Source organism: Podarcis gaigeae (genome assembly GCF_964106915.1).
Source record: "Podarcis gaigeae genome assembly, chromosome: 6".
In the NCBI taxonomy this organism is placed as follows: Eukaryota; Metazoa; Chordata; class Lepidosauria; order Squamata; family Lacertidae; genus Podarcis; species Podarcis gaigeae.
Genome location: NC_139682.1, coordinates 80,590,385 through 80,606,976, shown reverse-complemented (window position 1 = coordinate 80,606,976; position 16,592 = coordinate 80,590,385). Strand labels below are relative to the sequence as shown.

Below are 16,592 nucleotides of genomic sequence, written 5' to 3'. Positions count from 1 at the left end.
CCTCCGGGTGCAAGTAGATAAATAGGGACCGCTTACCAGCGGGAAGGTAAACGGCGTTTCCGTGTGCGGCTCTGGCTCGACAGAGCAGCGATGTCACGCTGGCCACGTGACCCGGAAGTGTCTCCGGACAGCGCTGGCCCCTGGCCTCTTAAGTGAGATGGGCGCACAACCCCAGAGTCTGTCAAGACTGGCCCGTACGGGCAGGGGTACCTTTACCTTTACCTAACTTAACTTTTATAAGTTGCAACTACGATACCCTCACACTTCCTTTACTATCTCCAAAAAGAACATATGCATATTATGGTTTTGTTAATTTGCAGATGTACTTACACTTACCTGGTCAAAGTTCTTAATCAAACTGCAACCCTGATAATATAAAATCTGTGTGGTTTAATAGCTAAATTGAACAACAAGATAATGTAATCAAACAGAAGGAAGCTGATGTTCTAAGCAACTGCTACACTGTGTGGGGTATTTTGATACCCTGTTGTTTTCAGTTATCATAATTGTTCTCCATACTTGCCTTCTTCAAACTTGAAACATCTGGACTATATTGGAGTAATCTACTCATGTGAGCAATGAAACATCAGAAGAGGTACTCTGATAAAATTACAGTGATTACTTCCGTGAAGAGGATGTGCTAGAAACCGGAAACCCCTTTCCACAGAGGCACTTTCTGTGATCTTTTGTGAATATATTCTCTGATGTCACACTGCTCGCGTGAGGAGACGTCTGGCACAAGTTCTTATTTGTGCGTTTCTTTCTGCACACATACACATTTCTATATGAACTCAGTGTGCATATGAATGCAAGAAAGAAAGTTATTTCCCCCCCCACACACACAAAAGACATAATGGAATTTACTGTCACTGGATGTGGTGGTTACGGCTGACTTAGGTAACTTAATACAAAGAGATTTGGACAAATTCACCAAAGATGGAGCTATCAATAGTGATGCTTACTACAGGGATCCTCTATATTCAGAGGCAGTTTCTATAGAGCATCAGCACATGGGGACTTAATGCTCAGCTTGATGGACCAGCCCTGCCACTAGGAAGAGTGAGATGACAACTTCAGGCAAATGCAGGGGGGGCAGAAGGGGAAGTGGCCTGAGCAGAGGTTGTTATGTGCTGGAAAACTAGGGATGTCAGCGAATTCAAGTGAAAATGAAAATTACTAATGTTGGCTTATTATTCCATCTCCAAATTTGAAATCAATTCAGTAAATACAATTGGTTGTTCACTGTTATTTCTGCTTTCAGTCTGCAAACGAAATTTAATTGATGATGTGGTCGTCCCCCGCCTTTGCGATGTTTCCCCTTTGCACTGCAATGAATGTTGTAGAATATTGTCGTGCTAATTAAAATAATTAAAATTATGCCACAGCAGACTGCAAGACAAATAATGTAGGGTTTTGGTTTTTTCCAGAAGTCAAACTGCAGCAATGACCATGGGTCAGAATAGAAGTCAACACCTTCTTACTTTTCTATGAGAACAGAGCAGTGTATAACATATATCCCACGCAGCACCCCCAGTAGCGGAGTACAGTGGCTGCAGCCAGCCTGAGTGCCTTCCCTGAGGGGGGTGACATCGCTGTTGGCGGTGCCCCCCGGGATGCTCCCCACCACTGGCGCACTCCCCTGGGCCGCACGCCGACGTTGACACACACCCCTGGGACGCAAACCAACACGGACGCACCCCCATGGCAGCTAGCCCCGCCCCGCAGGCAGCTAGTCCTGCCCCCGTGGGCCGCTCTGGGTGCTGGAGCAGCTAGCTACACCTCTGAGCACCCCTAGCATCCTGCTTTTACATGCCACAGAGGAAACTTTCCCACTGCCAATACTGCAGTGAGATCCATAACATTCCTATAGGCTTTAGTACATGAAATGTGGGGCATTGCTTCGCTTCAGGAAGCAAAATGTATTTGACCATGTCTGTCTGCTTGTAACTATTCCAGAGCCATTCGGTTGACTACTACAGAAAGTAGGACCCTGGTCTAGATCAAGGCTGTTCTTATATTCAAGGCTTGGCCATTCAGCCCATATAGAAGTGAGTTGGCTTCCAAACCCAAAAGGCTTGTGGTAAACAAGGCCTGAGGCTTATATGCTTGGTTCCCACCGCAAACCTCAGTGGGAGCGTGTGTTGGAAAATCGTAACTGTATGAACAGCTCTCTCCGTGTGGGTTGTCTGTTAAAAGCACCCGAACTGCGGCTTGCACGCTTGTGTACCAGAAATATCTAAAAAAACACTAATGCACACAAAATAACTTTTACATGAAGGATGCTTTGCATTTTCTTAAGGAGGTTTGTGGTGTCATGGTGAGAAATCCTTCCCCCAAACCCCCCGTTTGGCATCGCAATCCACTGCACACAAACAGTTTGCTGCATGGAGACAGACACCACAGGGAGCAATTTAAAGTGGCCTCCAGGTGGACGTTGCTTTCATGAGCTCCGGCCCCTAAGCTGTACAACTCAGCGCAGAATAAAAGATCACAATGGGGGAGCCGCGTTGGTGCGTCAATCAAGAGAAAGACTTTCGCTGCGCTTTAGGGAGAAAATGAATCTTGTGGTTGAAATCCACACATCTGGATATCCTCAAATGAGATGATTTCCCCACTAAAATATGTCCATAAATTTCAGGTTTCTCCTCCCTGGAAATTTTGCTTTTTCAGTTTGTGGTAGAATACACCAACCTTTGATGAAAACAAAAATAATAATAATGATAATAATGATAATAATACAGTAAAATATGACACGTTAAAAACTTCCCTGAACAGGGCTGCCTTAAGATGTCTTCTGAATGTCAGGTAGTTGTTTATCGCTTTGACATCTGCTGGAAGGGCGTTCCACAGGGCGGGCGCCACTACCGAGAAGGCCCTCTGCCTGGTTCCCTGTAGCTTTGCTTCTCGCAATGAGGGAACCGCCAGAAGGCCCTCGGCACTGGACCTCAGCGTCCGGGCAGAATGATGGGGGTGGAGACGCTCCTTCAAGTATACTGGACCGAGGCCGTTTAGGGCTTTAAAGGTCAGCACCAACACTTTGAATTGTGCTCGGAAACGTACTGGGAGCCAATGTAGAAGCAACATGGGACACTTCTACCATGTCACAGAGGATGCTACACTGTTGTGTTTAAACTTGAAAAATGCAGCTATTATTTAATATGATGGCTCCCGTTTAATATTTTAATTAATACACATGATGGTGGTGATATGTAATGGGATGCTTTCTTGCACTTGCTGTAATCACCCATTACAAGTCCTGCAAATAAAGTTGTGGCCTCTTCCTTCGAATATGCTTGCCTATGGCTGCAATCCTAACTGCACATAACACAACTTATTTATTTCAGCAGGACTTGTTTCTGAGTAGACACATGTAGGGCTGAGCTGTAAATCTCTTCCAGTGGCTGAGCAGTGATTACAAAACTGGTTAAAAGAGAAAAGTAATCTGTCCTCATTTAATTCTGTTTCTTTACAAAAATCAGGGTAGTTTTTGGTTACTATCTTTTATTTAACATTTTTGCCCATCAGTGTATGACGACACATTCCTTATATTAATTACACTCTGCTTGAATTTTTGCCCCGGCCTTTTTAAAATCTGGAGGTAATGATGTCTAACAAAATTATCAAAATTGAGGCAAGAGTTCTTACACGGAACATATTTTAAATAAATAAATAAATAATTGATGCAATATATTGCAAAACCTTCTAAAGTGCAAGGAAAAGTCAGGCTATATAACTCTCTCTGATTTTGTTTTCACAGATGAAATTAGCAAATAGTTATTATACCTCTAAAGTTACAAAAAATGGTTTGTAACAAAACCAGGGGGAAACCCAGTTGACTTCCTAATTTAGCACAGGAACCACAGCTGCTACTTATGCAGTAGGTTTTCCAGATGTCTGTCTGTTCTGTGGAATAGTGGTTTAATTTCAGGAAGGAAGGGATACAATTATGCTATCAGATGATGTTGTCAAACACGCCACATTTCACTGCACTGATGTAGATTGAGTATGTACTGCAAGTCTTTAGATAATGCATTATATACCCAGTCATAGTCTGCCTGCCTTCATTAACATTGTGTATCTTATTTTGAAAGAAAGGGCATATTCTCTCTCTCAAATCATTCCCATATCTGAACACACACACACGCCAACGTTCTGTTTTGGAGTCGTCTCTCACTGCATGTTCAAGGGTGGGACCAGATGTAGTGTTAAACACAGAGCTGCCAATGAAAAGTCAGCCAATGTTCACCTCATCTCTCCCATTAGGCAAGCTTACTCGTGTTGTTCCTCTGCCCCGACAATGATGCGGTTATGAGGTCCAGAAATGCAAAATGTGAATGGAGACGCCACCCTACCCCACCTATGAGGCAAGGTAAGGTGACCGCCTTAGGTGGCAGGATTCACAAGGGCAGCAGATACGGCCTCCAGGGAATGTTTTTGTCATGGTGGCAGCGACAGCTGTGGTGTGCTCCTTGAAGGCCAGATCTGCTGCCTCCTCAGCATCCCTCCCAATGCCATCTCTACAGCAGCCTCTTGGTGAATAGGAGGAGCTGCTGGTCCCCTCCCCCTTGTTCCCAATGCAGATATTAATTCTCCCCTGGTTCCTGATGTAGCTCTTCACTCACCCCTTCCTCACTCACCCTAGCACAGAGGAGAAGCGCCATTTTGTGGTCTGCCTCAGGTGGCAAAATGCCAGCCCTGGATAAGAACATAAGAAAGCTGCATCGCACAAAAAGGCCCATTTAATCCCACATCCTGTTCTTACCTACCTGATGGATGAAGCTGTTTCTAACCCGTCTGACTTTCATCACACCTTTTTTTAACAATTCTGTTCCACTTCAGCATTAATCTATGCTTAAACAAAATTCCTCTAAAGATATGATGTATTTCAACACTTATTTCCCTCCTCAAAATATGTACTTAAACTGTTACTTTTCACCTGAAATACGTATTTGAATGTGGGCATCAGTACATTTAGACCACTAAGAACTGTGCCACAGCATCGGGAGATGTGTTAAATTTGGTGTCTATCTAAATTCCAATCCACATCGGAATTCCGTAAGGGAATTCAGAAAGATCAAATTTCTCAGGTATCTGCAGTTGCAGAAAACCTAGCCAGATGGGCAGGATATTAATAATAATAATAATAATAATAATAATAATAATAATAATAATAATAATAATAATTTCATGCAGAAGAGCTCAGGTTCAGTCTCAAGCATTTCTAGGTTTGTTGGTGTGTTTTTTAAGGGTCAAGTGGCAGTGAATAGCAAACGCCCCAGTCTGAGACCACAACACTGAGTTAGCTAGGCAAAGGGTCTTGGAACAAAAATAACTTTACTAGGGATGAGAAGAACTGAAATGGAACTTGTGCTTTTGGCAGCAACCCCAAGTTCAGCAGTGAGACCCCTCCAGCCAAGGTTTGTTTCCAAAGTTAGTTTCCTGTCTTTCTGTTCTCATAAGTATGCTTCGCTTTCATATCCCTGAGACTCAAGGGAGCATCCATGCCTCTCTTACAGTGTAATGTGAGAAAGCAATGGAGGGTACTTCTTTTTTATGTTTTTGAGTCACAGTCCTGTGTTTGAAAATATGCACAGTTAATCTTCCACACAGCAGCTGTTTCTATAGGATAATGCAACAACGCATGGTATGTAGCACAGACAGGAATGTTTCCCCCACCCCCAAGAAAATCCTTAAGGTCAAACTTTTTAAGTTGATGAAAACCAACAAATTGAGGTCAAAAACTGCCTTTCTGAGCCTCATTTAATTGCCACAGAGTACTGGAGCATACAGGAAAAGCTTATGCAACAGGCAGAGATTTTAGCAACGCAGAAATTCAACAGACTGAATGGAGATTGTAATGGCAGATCGAGCCCTGGCTGTCCTTTCTGTTGTCAGACTATATATTATTTTAGTAGAGAAATAGGCCATGGTTGAATGATTTGATTAACTCCTACTCAAATCCCCCACATACATATCTGCACTATTTAACAACGGCTTCTTCTTAGACTCCCAACGCATCCGAACCATTTTAGTGATCGTGGCAGTAATACAGAGTGTTGTGTTTGTTTTTTTCAAAGCCCATGATGTTCAAAATCAAGAGGGCATGTGCTGCTAAAAGTGCTTTCAAGAACTTGGTCTATCTTTGGATCTGATCGTCTTTCCATATTTCTTAGATTAAACCCTAGCCTGTCCTTGCCAATTAACGACGGTATAAGTAAATTCTGCGGAGAATGAAAAGTGCAAATAATTTTGGCAACTGAGGTTTTATTCAAACATTTGATCTGTGATGAGTTTGATGCCTAAAATGCCATTGCCCAGGTCTTCCACTAGAGCTAACTTCACACATTAGTCATCTGAAGTGGGCATCATTCAAGAACCAGGAAGCAGGAATCCGCTCCCAGCACCAGACACACAGCCTAACCCTGCTAGCTAGCTCTGACTTCCCCCAGTTGCTGAGTGAAGAGAATGCTGTTGTACCCATGCCCCACTTCCGGGCTTCCCGCAAAGCATTTTGTTGGACCTTTGGTTTGCATTTAAAAAGCTATTCTTATGCTCTTATGTTGACATCCATCTGTACACAAAAAAAGCCTGTGCATGACCTGAATTCATTTTTGGATATGTTACAGCACATGCCTGAAATGTGGTGAAAGTGATTGATTACTAGCAGTCTTGTGTTTTCAAAATGTGAGAAAATGCATTTCAAGCACTTCAACGTGAATGTCATCATTCGCCAAATTTTATATGGTCACGGAGCCTCGTTCAGTGTTTCTCAAATTGGGGTCCCCAGCTGTTGTTGGACTACAACTCTCATCATCCATAGATAGCAGGGATCATGGGAGCTGTAGTCCAACAACAGCTGGGGACCCAAGTTTGGCCTAGTTCCTAGCTACAGAAGTAGTTCATCAAGCATGACAAATCGAGGCTACCATTAAAAGGTAGAAAATCATCAGCAGTTTAGTTATTGCTGTATTATTATTATTATCATTATTATTATTATTATTATTATTATTATTATTATTATTCAGCATGGGGTGCCATTTTAATGCTCTGCCTTAGGCTCCAAAATGTCTTAGGCCAAAGGAAGGGAACCTAAAGCCCTTCAATATTCTATGCCTGGCTGCTGAGATGCTCCCAAGTTCACACCCCCTTCCCAGACCTCACCCATCACCCATCACCAGCCCTGCTCTGCATCCCCCTTGAGTGCTTTTGCATCCTCGGTGGAGGATGAAGAGATGTATGATTTTTGCGCGGCTGCAATGCAGCCTACTGTTCACAAAGGCAAGATTAGCACCTGTTGTTCCTCTAACCTTTTTGCCTCTGGCACCACCCACCACTGGCATGCGGCCCTTGAAAGTTTGTCTATGAGGAACTGTGGTCTTGGGCTGAAAAACATTTCCCACCTGTGTCTAAGGCTGTCTGCACCATTGGCTGTAACATACCGTATATTAATCTTCAGCAGAGTAACTCTTTTGATTTTAAAGAGAACATGCAAATTGCAGTGGTGACTATTTCTGGTGAATATAATATTTTCATGCGTGAGAGAGATAGTAAGTTAAAAACATACCACCTTTACATAGCAATTTTGGTTTGCTCCTCTAAAAAATCAACCCCTAAATTGTCTAGGGGAAAATGCAAATTAATCTTGCACAATATCCACTCTGTCTCTGATCTACATGCACTTCTCTGCTTTAGCTTAATTAAATAGATCTGTAAATGTAAATCAGAGAAATCAACTGTACAGAGAAATGGGGAGAAAAGGCTAGATGTGGCATATCAGAATTGATAGGTACATATATCAATAGCTGCATAGGTTTCCCACAAATTATAGCACCTATTTAAACATGCTACGACTGTTTTCAATTGTTTGACTCATGGGTAACATATTTCTAATAGATGAAAAGATAGCAAGTCACGGATTGCATTAGTCCATTGTAAATAAAACCAAAAGTAACCTGGGATTTTGAACTGGGGGAAACTACATTTTGTAATAGAAAAGCACATATTCCGCAGCTGAGATGACAAAACTGTATATTTACTTAATTTGCACATTTCAGTTTGAAATTGTATTTACAGTCTGGAAGGCATCCTTCAACACTCAGAAAATTGGAGATCAAATGCTGTGTAGAAACAGAGGGAGAAGGTGGTGGCTGGGCTAGTGGACATCCCATTCATATGTTCTAAATGTTCCTAAATGTGCACACATTTTTGCATTTTTCAGCCATGAGATGGCTTTCCATTTTATTATACACGCATGCACCACATCAGCGGTCCATGTAGCTATCAGAATTATACTTCTTCATTCAGTTCTCTGATCACTGCTTACAGATTTCTATTCTACATTCTTCGAATAATATCTTATGTTAGCTGTTAAGAGGTATCGGGTGGTTGCTCGAGAGCAATCAGGCAATATGCCTCACTAGTGTGTTCTAAAGCTTTCTTATTGCTGCTAAAAAAACCTTTAGAATGCAGAGCACCTCTATTCCATGTCTTGCTCATTCACTGGCAGAATCTGAGAGTGGGTGCTCCTTAAATCTTCCCCAGCAGAGTAGTTTATTGACCCCCAGTCTGCGCCTCCCCTCTCTGCGCGAAAGCCTACTGCGCAAGGAAGACTTGGGTAACGGGGGACCTCCCTCCTCCCCGCTTTGCTCAGGCAAGGTGTCCTGGCACCACCTCACATCCTCCGAGCCCTGCATCTCCTCCCCACTAGAGGCGTGGCTTCCTTCCTCTACTGAGGAAGTGCTGCTTCCCACGATCTTTGGGGGCTCTCCATTATCCATCCGCCTTTTCCCCTGTCGCCCCTGAGCCGATGGCAGTTCCCTGACATTAGCCTATGGCAATTTTCTGTTCTATCTTCAGGTTTCATTCATTTTGCCTTCTAAACACTGGAAGCTGCAATCCTGAAAACAGTGGGCTTTGCTTCTGAGCAAATATGCTTAGAATCATGGTTGCAATTCTACATCCACTTACCTTGAAGTAAATCCCACTGGACTCAATGAGACTTCCATGCAGACTCGTATAAGATTCCACTCTGAGTCTACTAGAGCTAAAATCCTTGAGTATGGATACAGAAAGAGAAACATAGCTCATATGCAACTATTGTCTATATTGTGTGAGGCATAGTAATATCTAAGCCTGAATATCCAACTTTTTTTCAAGGAGGTGATTGACTGAGAAATCTAAGTATTCTAAAAAATATTTTTACCCCTTCCACCGAAATACAATCTGCCTACAATTCTCTTTCTCAGCCACTGCTAATCTATCACCTGCTGTACATGTCCCGTTTTCTTTTCAGCTAAAAAGAATAATCCAGTAATGTGGTTTTAAAAAAGGTGATATGGCTTGCTGAAAAATGACACAAACCCAAAAGTCATATAACCATTGTGTGGGGGAACTAGTGATCAAAACAAATGAATCTTGCAATGTAAGAAATCTTATTTTTAAGGTTTTCAAGTAGCACAAAGTCCACTCAGAGGTTAAAAAGGACTTAGGCCCATGGCTACAGGATTGCAGTTTCAGGTTATCGCTTAGTAGTCTCTGAAGTGAGCATTATGGAGAAGCTAGTTTATACTTTAGATATGCAATGCTCTTTGAAGATTATGTTCTTCTATCTCAGTTCAAATTATTGCTGTTGCTTCTACACAGACTTGCACATATTTAGGATAGTGTTCCAGCAGAAAAACAAGGGGTTCCATCCCATAATATCTGCTGATGCTTATAAAGTTCACGCACAGCAAGTGAGTCAACTGAACTATTTTTTTTTTAAATAACAGTAGAAATACTTACTGCAATTGTTCTTTTATTATTATTTAGCAGACTTAATGGATGAAGGGATATTTTACAGTTTCAAGATGGAAGTTTCAAATGAATTCCATTTTAGGATTTGATATAATTTTCTATTAACCTGGCTAATCCTCAAAAATTCAAACAATGAGTCTTTGTAATGTTGGTTAAATCTTTTGGAAAATTTGTGTCGTCGTCCCCCACCCCCATACACACACAACTAAGAAACAACAGCACAATCAATATAAAGTTAAGCCCTCTTTAGTTCCATTGATTTCAATGGGAAACAAGTGCTCGAATCCCATTGATTGAAATCAATAGGACTTCAGCTGCATAACTCTGACCATATCATGCCCCAGGTGTGCAATAATTCTACATACTTTGATTCTAAAGCTTTGTAAGCTGCTGGCTGCCTGCTGGCTTACCAAACAATTCACACTCTTTTGATTGTGTTGCACAAAGTCGCTGCTCTCCTAGTAATGTGAACTTCCTTCTGTTCACATCTGGAAATCTTTGATCCATTAACAAAGCTAAAGAAAAGAGCTTTGCCGCTGCTGCAGTGAATAAATGCTGAAGGACTGGTGACAATCACACCCCAAGTATGATTCATAACAGTCTTAGGACACTAATAAAAGAATTCTTAATGCACATTAAAAATGAACTGCTGATAATAAAAAAAATAGCATTTGAGACCGGTGGGTTGAATCCACTGAAGTCACTGCATAAGCGGAATAAGTTCCACTAAGGCAATGAAACTTCTCCTGCCATGTTTGCATTCTCCATACCCACCTCCACAGACCCTATAACTTAGTATATAGAGTACATACTTTGCATTTAAAAGGGTTGATGTTCAATTCCTGGCATCTTGTAAGACAGGCATAGGCAAACTCGGCCCTCCAGATGTTTTGGGACTACAATTCTCATCATCCCCGACCACTGGTCCTGTTAGCTAGGGATCATGGGAATTGTAGTCCCAAAATATCTGGAGGGCCGAGTTTGCCTATGCCTGTTGTAAGACCTATCCAAGTAGTTGCCCCCCCCCCCCCCGAAATTAAAATTCAGTGAGGGAGACTGGGGGAATGCTGTCCACTTTTTCATTGCTGTGCCCACTGCCATCCACATCTTCAGCACAGAGCCTGTGGTACTTGCATGGGGTAGTTGTTGTTGTTTGGTCATTTAGTTCTGTCTGACTCTTCATAACCCATGGACCAGAGCACACCAGCCACTCCTGTCTTCCACTGCCTCCCGCAGTTTGGTCAAACTCATGCTGGTAGCTTCGAGAACACTGTCCAACCATCTCGTCCTCTGTCGTCCCCTTCTCCTTGTGCCCTCAATCTTTCCCAACATCAGGGTCTTTTCCAGGGAGCCTTCTCTTCTCATGAGGTGGCCAAAGTATTGGAGTCTCAGCTTCACGATCTGTCCTTCCAGTGAACACTCACAGGGCTGATTTCCTTAAGAATGGATAGGTTTGATCTTCTTGTGCATAGAGTAAGCCCTGCACAATAGATCAGGGGGTCTAAATCAAGTGAGGATCAGGGGGTCTGAATCAAGTGAGGAGCTTGTGTAAGTGCTGTAGGCTCCCTACCGCACCTGTTTGTTATCCCATGCACATAGTGTGCCGGGCATGAGCATACTAACATGATGGGAGAAGCAGCTGCCAATGCATTCCCACCCTCCCTAATCACAAGGGAAACTTGGAGAAGCATCAATGTCATGCTTTCCAGTAGCCCAAGGGAGCAATCTCCCACACTCCACCCATGTGGTGTTCTGTGGGTTCTCAAGAGCCAATCTGGGGAAACAGAGTGGGCAAGAGAGGAGAGGGGAAAGTCACATTGCACAGGCAGGAACACTTGCACTGGCTCCCACTAGCACACCTCCTTAGTAGAACCTGGTCCTCTTGTGAATGGGAGTCCAGAGATGGGCATGGTGACATGATGCAACAAGAGAACACTCAGTGGACCCACACTTTCCCTAATCACAAGGGAACCTTGTGCCTGAACAGGGATCTAGTTAAAAAAAGTGGTGCTAATGATCCATAGAGCCACCTCCAGTCAGTCAGAGGAGACAATACTGACCTGGTATAAGGCCTCTTCCCATGTTCCACTTCTCTGCTTTCAACCTATAGCCCTCTTTGTCATGGATCTTCTCATTAACCGCCCTGGGCTCCTTTGAGAGGAATTATATGGACAACCTGAGTTGGCTGTTCCATTGAGGCTGAGGGGGAAGGGGGGAAGTCACTATGAACTGAGTGTGTGGGGTGGGGGGAATATGTAATACGTAAACACTGTTCCTCAGTGGAGGACGGTATGAGTATGAATTAATAAGGGGAAATCACAGGCTATTTATGAATTTATTCCCTACCTTTCTACAATGGTAAGATGAAAAGTACTAGCTAAAAGCAAGACGAAATGAAATCTAAAAACAAAATTGAGCTGACAAGCAAAATCAACGGCAGTTAAAAATAGACATGCGGCAGTTTTTAAAGTAGATTACACAACAGACGATTGGGAGCCATGGGAATGCGATATCCTAAACTTATGAAACATCTTAGACCACAATGCTGTGGAACAATAGACACTAACAGTGCCATCGAATCTACAACTGCTTCTAGGTAAGCTCCATAGAACTTCCTGGCTCTTACTTCTAAGTAAAGTCATAAAGGATTAGCTGTGCAAGTCATAGCTTTATCAAATCACTGAATGAACACATGAGGAGATATTCAACAAAATAACTGTACTAGCGCAAAGATTAGCACTAGGGCAGCAGGACTTCCCCCCATCCCACCTACATCTTGCACTGCCTCCCACAATCTGCAGCAGAGGGCAGGGGCAACCCCCAGAATCGATGGAGGAAGCAAGTGGGAGGTGGAATGGGGAAGACCGGTTCATTGAATAAGGAGAATTCCTTGCACTGATGGAACCAGGGACTACCTTGAATACAACTAAGGATGTAATAAAGGCTGTTCCGTAATGCAACACCAAATTAACTTTGAATTAAATTTGTAGCCTCCATTTTGGATTACCTAGATAAATTGTCTCCCTCTGCGCTGGGTTCTCTGCCTTGCAGAAAGGCAGTCATAGGACACGCAGGATCAAATCTTTGATGTCTTCTTTCTGGCAGTGCAAAATGGAAATGTGGATACGATCTAGGCTTTCTTCATGTTGGGGAGCACCATTTGCACATGTGCAAGACAGAAAGACAGGGCCAATCGGAGAAGGACAAGAGCAGTCACTAACCCACCCTTTGCAAATAGCATTTGATGAAGACTGAAACTGGGGAGAGAGCAGAGGTGCTGAACATGACCAAGTATTTCAGAGTGCTACCTATGTAAGTAATTAGTAGGTCTCTTGACATTAACCTATCTTCCTAAAACTTCCATCTGCCTCCAGCCTACTCATGGAGCTTATAGATGTAAGCTCTTGCCAAACAAGATTTCCATATAAAATATCTAAGTTCATTTGAGATATAGCCTGCACAATATGAATATGGGAATAAAAGCATCAGCAACCTATCGCTTTTCCATAGGCCCACTCAGAACATCTGTCTGGCTTTCCTCATACATCATTGTTGCCATCATCTTCATGATGTGTTAAGATCAGCAAGAAGCAGCTCTCCTGGTAGTTCCACTGCCCTCAGAAGGTTGGGCTGGTGGAGAGGGAAATTCTCTGCAGCAGCACCTAAGTAGTGAGATTCCCTTCCCACAGAGTTGTGTTTGGCATATCCACTCCACTATACAGCTTTTGGTGAATGCTGAAGATTCCTTCGTCACTTGAGATGTGTGTTTTGAAGACCCACTCTATTCTTGTGGCTGCAGTTTGTTTTAAATATTCTAAATTGTCCTTTAAATTGTGGTGAAGGGCAAGTAAGAAACCAAATAAATCATCTTCATCTGCACATCAAGGAATAATAAGCCACATGAATCATTGTTCCTCAGTTTCCCTGCTCCAAATTGGGTGCATTTCTGAGCATCTCTTAAGAGGAATTGGATATGCTTCCTGAAACGCTTTCAAAAATCTTCTGAGATGTGTGTGTGTGTGTGTGTGCGCGCGCGCGGAGGGGGGCATAATTGAAGAGGCAAGCAATATCATGAAAGACAGCAAGCAAACACACACACACACACACACACATCACGCAAGAGCAATGCTGTAATCCTGGCTCCTAGGCAACCCACCACTAGCAAATCTGGGTTGACGGATTTGTTTTGACTGCAGAACCACACGGACAAATGGAACAGACAGATGGTATGATGCACATTCATGATGCATACCCTTGTATCACAGTCTAGTCCATAGTGTGTGTGTTAAAAACAAAAAACAAAACCCAGCCATAAATGGAGCCAGAGCTTAAATCTCAGCAGTCTGAAGGGGCCTTAATTCTACCTTAATCAGGGTGTGGGGGCTCTCTTTTTATTTGAAAGAATTCATAGAGGAAGGATCTGTGGAAAAATGCCGACTCCCCTCTCCTCCTCCAGTAGTTTTCTTTTGTGAAGGTGGAGCCTTTAACAAACTCACCACCAAATAATATATATGAGATGGCTGAAGAAGGCCAATGTTAGCATTCACACCCAGCCTGGATTATGTGTAGACATGGCAAGAAGTGAGGTGGGGGGGGGGGTATAAACAGCAACAAAACTTTTACTAGAGATATTCAGCTCAGTCATTGCTTAAGCAACGGACAAGGCACAAATACTGTGGCTGTTTTGTCTCTCCTCACTGCAGGGGAAAGAAAACCCACCCCCTCTTCTTTCCAAACTTCTTTTATCTGGAAGCCTGGTTGACTAAACAGAGAGAAAGCAATTGCTTGTCAGCGAATGTGGTAAGCATTGTTCAACATAAAAGCAGCTATTTATCCTCTAGTGTAGAAACAGCCGGCATACGAAGGGGGCAAACAAATCACCAACTCCCCCCCCTTGAACGAATATTTTTTTTCTCTTTGTTTCACTTTCCCTGCTTTGTAAAACATTCCTCACGATCTGCTAAAACGTACAAGCACGGAACGGTTAGCGAGATGTTGCATCGTGTTCCGCTACCATGCTGAATAGCTAGCTGCTCATTTTGGACAAGGACGATGTGGTTTTATGGCTAAGGGTGGGGGCTGTAAAACAGAACCCCCACCATCCCATTGGTTCAAATCTCTCCTTGGCCATGAATGCACTAGGAGGGGGCCTTAGGAAAGTCATTATCTAGCCTTAGGTCATTTGCAACATGGGAAAACTAACTGCTCCAAAGCCAGGTTAGCCAACACGAGGCATATCCATGAATCTGCCTCATCCACTGAATGCTGCATCTGTGGATGGGAGGCAGATGTGCATATTCAAGACCCAACCCTAAAATCTCTCTCTGTGTGCTGCCATGTGCACTAAGCCTGCAACTTTACCTGTGTTGAGCACAGGGGTTGAGTCTGTAGGGATTGTTGTTTTTTAATTCATGTTTGCTTGAATGTGAATAGACCTCACACATTGTTGAACTCTGCTTTATTACGGTTGCTCTGCACAGAGGATTATATTCATGTTTGAGGGAACAGGAGTAAAAGCCCACTGTAGACTTTCCTAACTCGATATGGGAACAGTCAGGGACTGAACATGTGGCGTGCCACACATACAGGTACCCCCCCCCCTTAATTCAGGCTTTTTTGACCCTTAATTTGAAGACCTCTTTTAGTTGGGCAGGAGCTGTCAAGCTATGTTTTTAGGTTTTTACTTGGTTGTTTTTAATTGCTTTCAATGTAAGTCCCTTTGGGTCACTTTGTGAGAAAATGGACTAATAAATATTGGTATTGATAACGCACATACATGCTATACTATACTGTTCCATTCTGTTTTGATTGAAATGGCTTTACTGGTTACTGTTGGCTGGTTGTTTTTATACTACAATGATACATTAAGAGTATTTATAGATTATATATACTGGGAGATTATGATGAAAGGTGGCTCAGAAATCTTATAAACAAGCAAATAAATAACAATAATTGCATGGGGGCACTGGGAGGGGTGCAGCAGAGGCAAAGAGCTTTTGGGGTGGGACAAGCTTTGCCCTACGTGTCAGGAATCTGATATAGAAATAGCAGCATACTTCCCATTAATGCTGCAACCCTGAATATACAGTGTTACCTCTGGTTACGAATGGAATTCATTCCAGAGGTCCGTTTTTAACCTGAAACCATTCTTAACCTGAAGTACCACTTTAGCTAATGGGGCCGGTGGCGGTGGCATGATTTCTGTTCTCATCCTGAGGTAAAGTTCTTAACCCTAGGTACTACTTCTGGGTTAGTGGAGTCTGTAACCCAAAGTGTTTGTAACCAGAGGTGTTTGTAACTTGAGGTACCACTGTATTCCCCTTGGAGAAGTCCTGTTGGTCTTGATGGAGTTTACTTTAAAGTACGCAGACTTGGGATTTCGGCTTTATATAATTTCCAGTTTATGAGGCAGTTACAATTTGTATGGAAAAAAATGTTTTTCCTTCAAGAAACCTCAGTGGTTTCCCCCCTCCCCCAAAAAGGGAAGGCAGATGTTTGTTAACCACCACAGAGACACCCCATAGTGCTACCTAGAAATGCTAAGGGTTTTGCATGGGCACCTTGCATGTAAGCAGCCTGTCACATGCCATTGAAAAGTAGCTCAGTGAACTTTAAGATGGTGACAGCATTGGGGGCCAAGTCTCTGCTTCTCATTGCTTCATACTGGTTATCTCAGTAGTACTTGGTTGGAGTGTGTGTGGGGGGGGGAATAGTATAGGGTTGCAATCTGCGGCCATACATGGGGAGCAGTGTAGCCAGAGGAACAGATGAGATGAGAAGAAAACAAACCAGGCAGG

General features: G+C 43.0%; 1 long non-coding RNA gene across 1 annotated transcript in view; it reads right to left on the bottom strand.

Annotated features, from left to right (window-relative positions):
• Positions 1 to 16,592, bottom strand: part of LOC310847543 — a 98,195-nt gene that overhangs the window by 34,351 nt on the left and 47,252 nt on the right. The window lies entirely within an intron of this gene.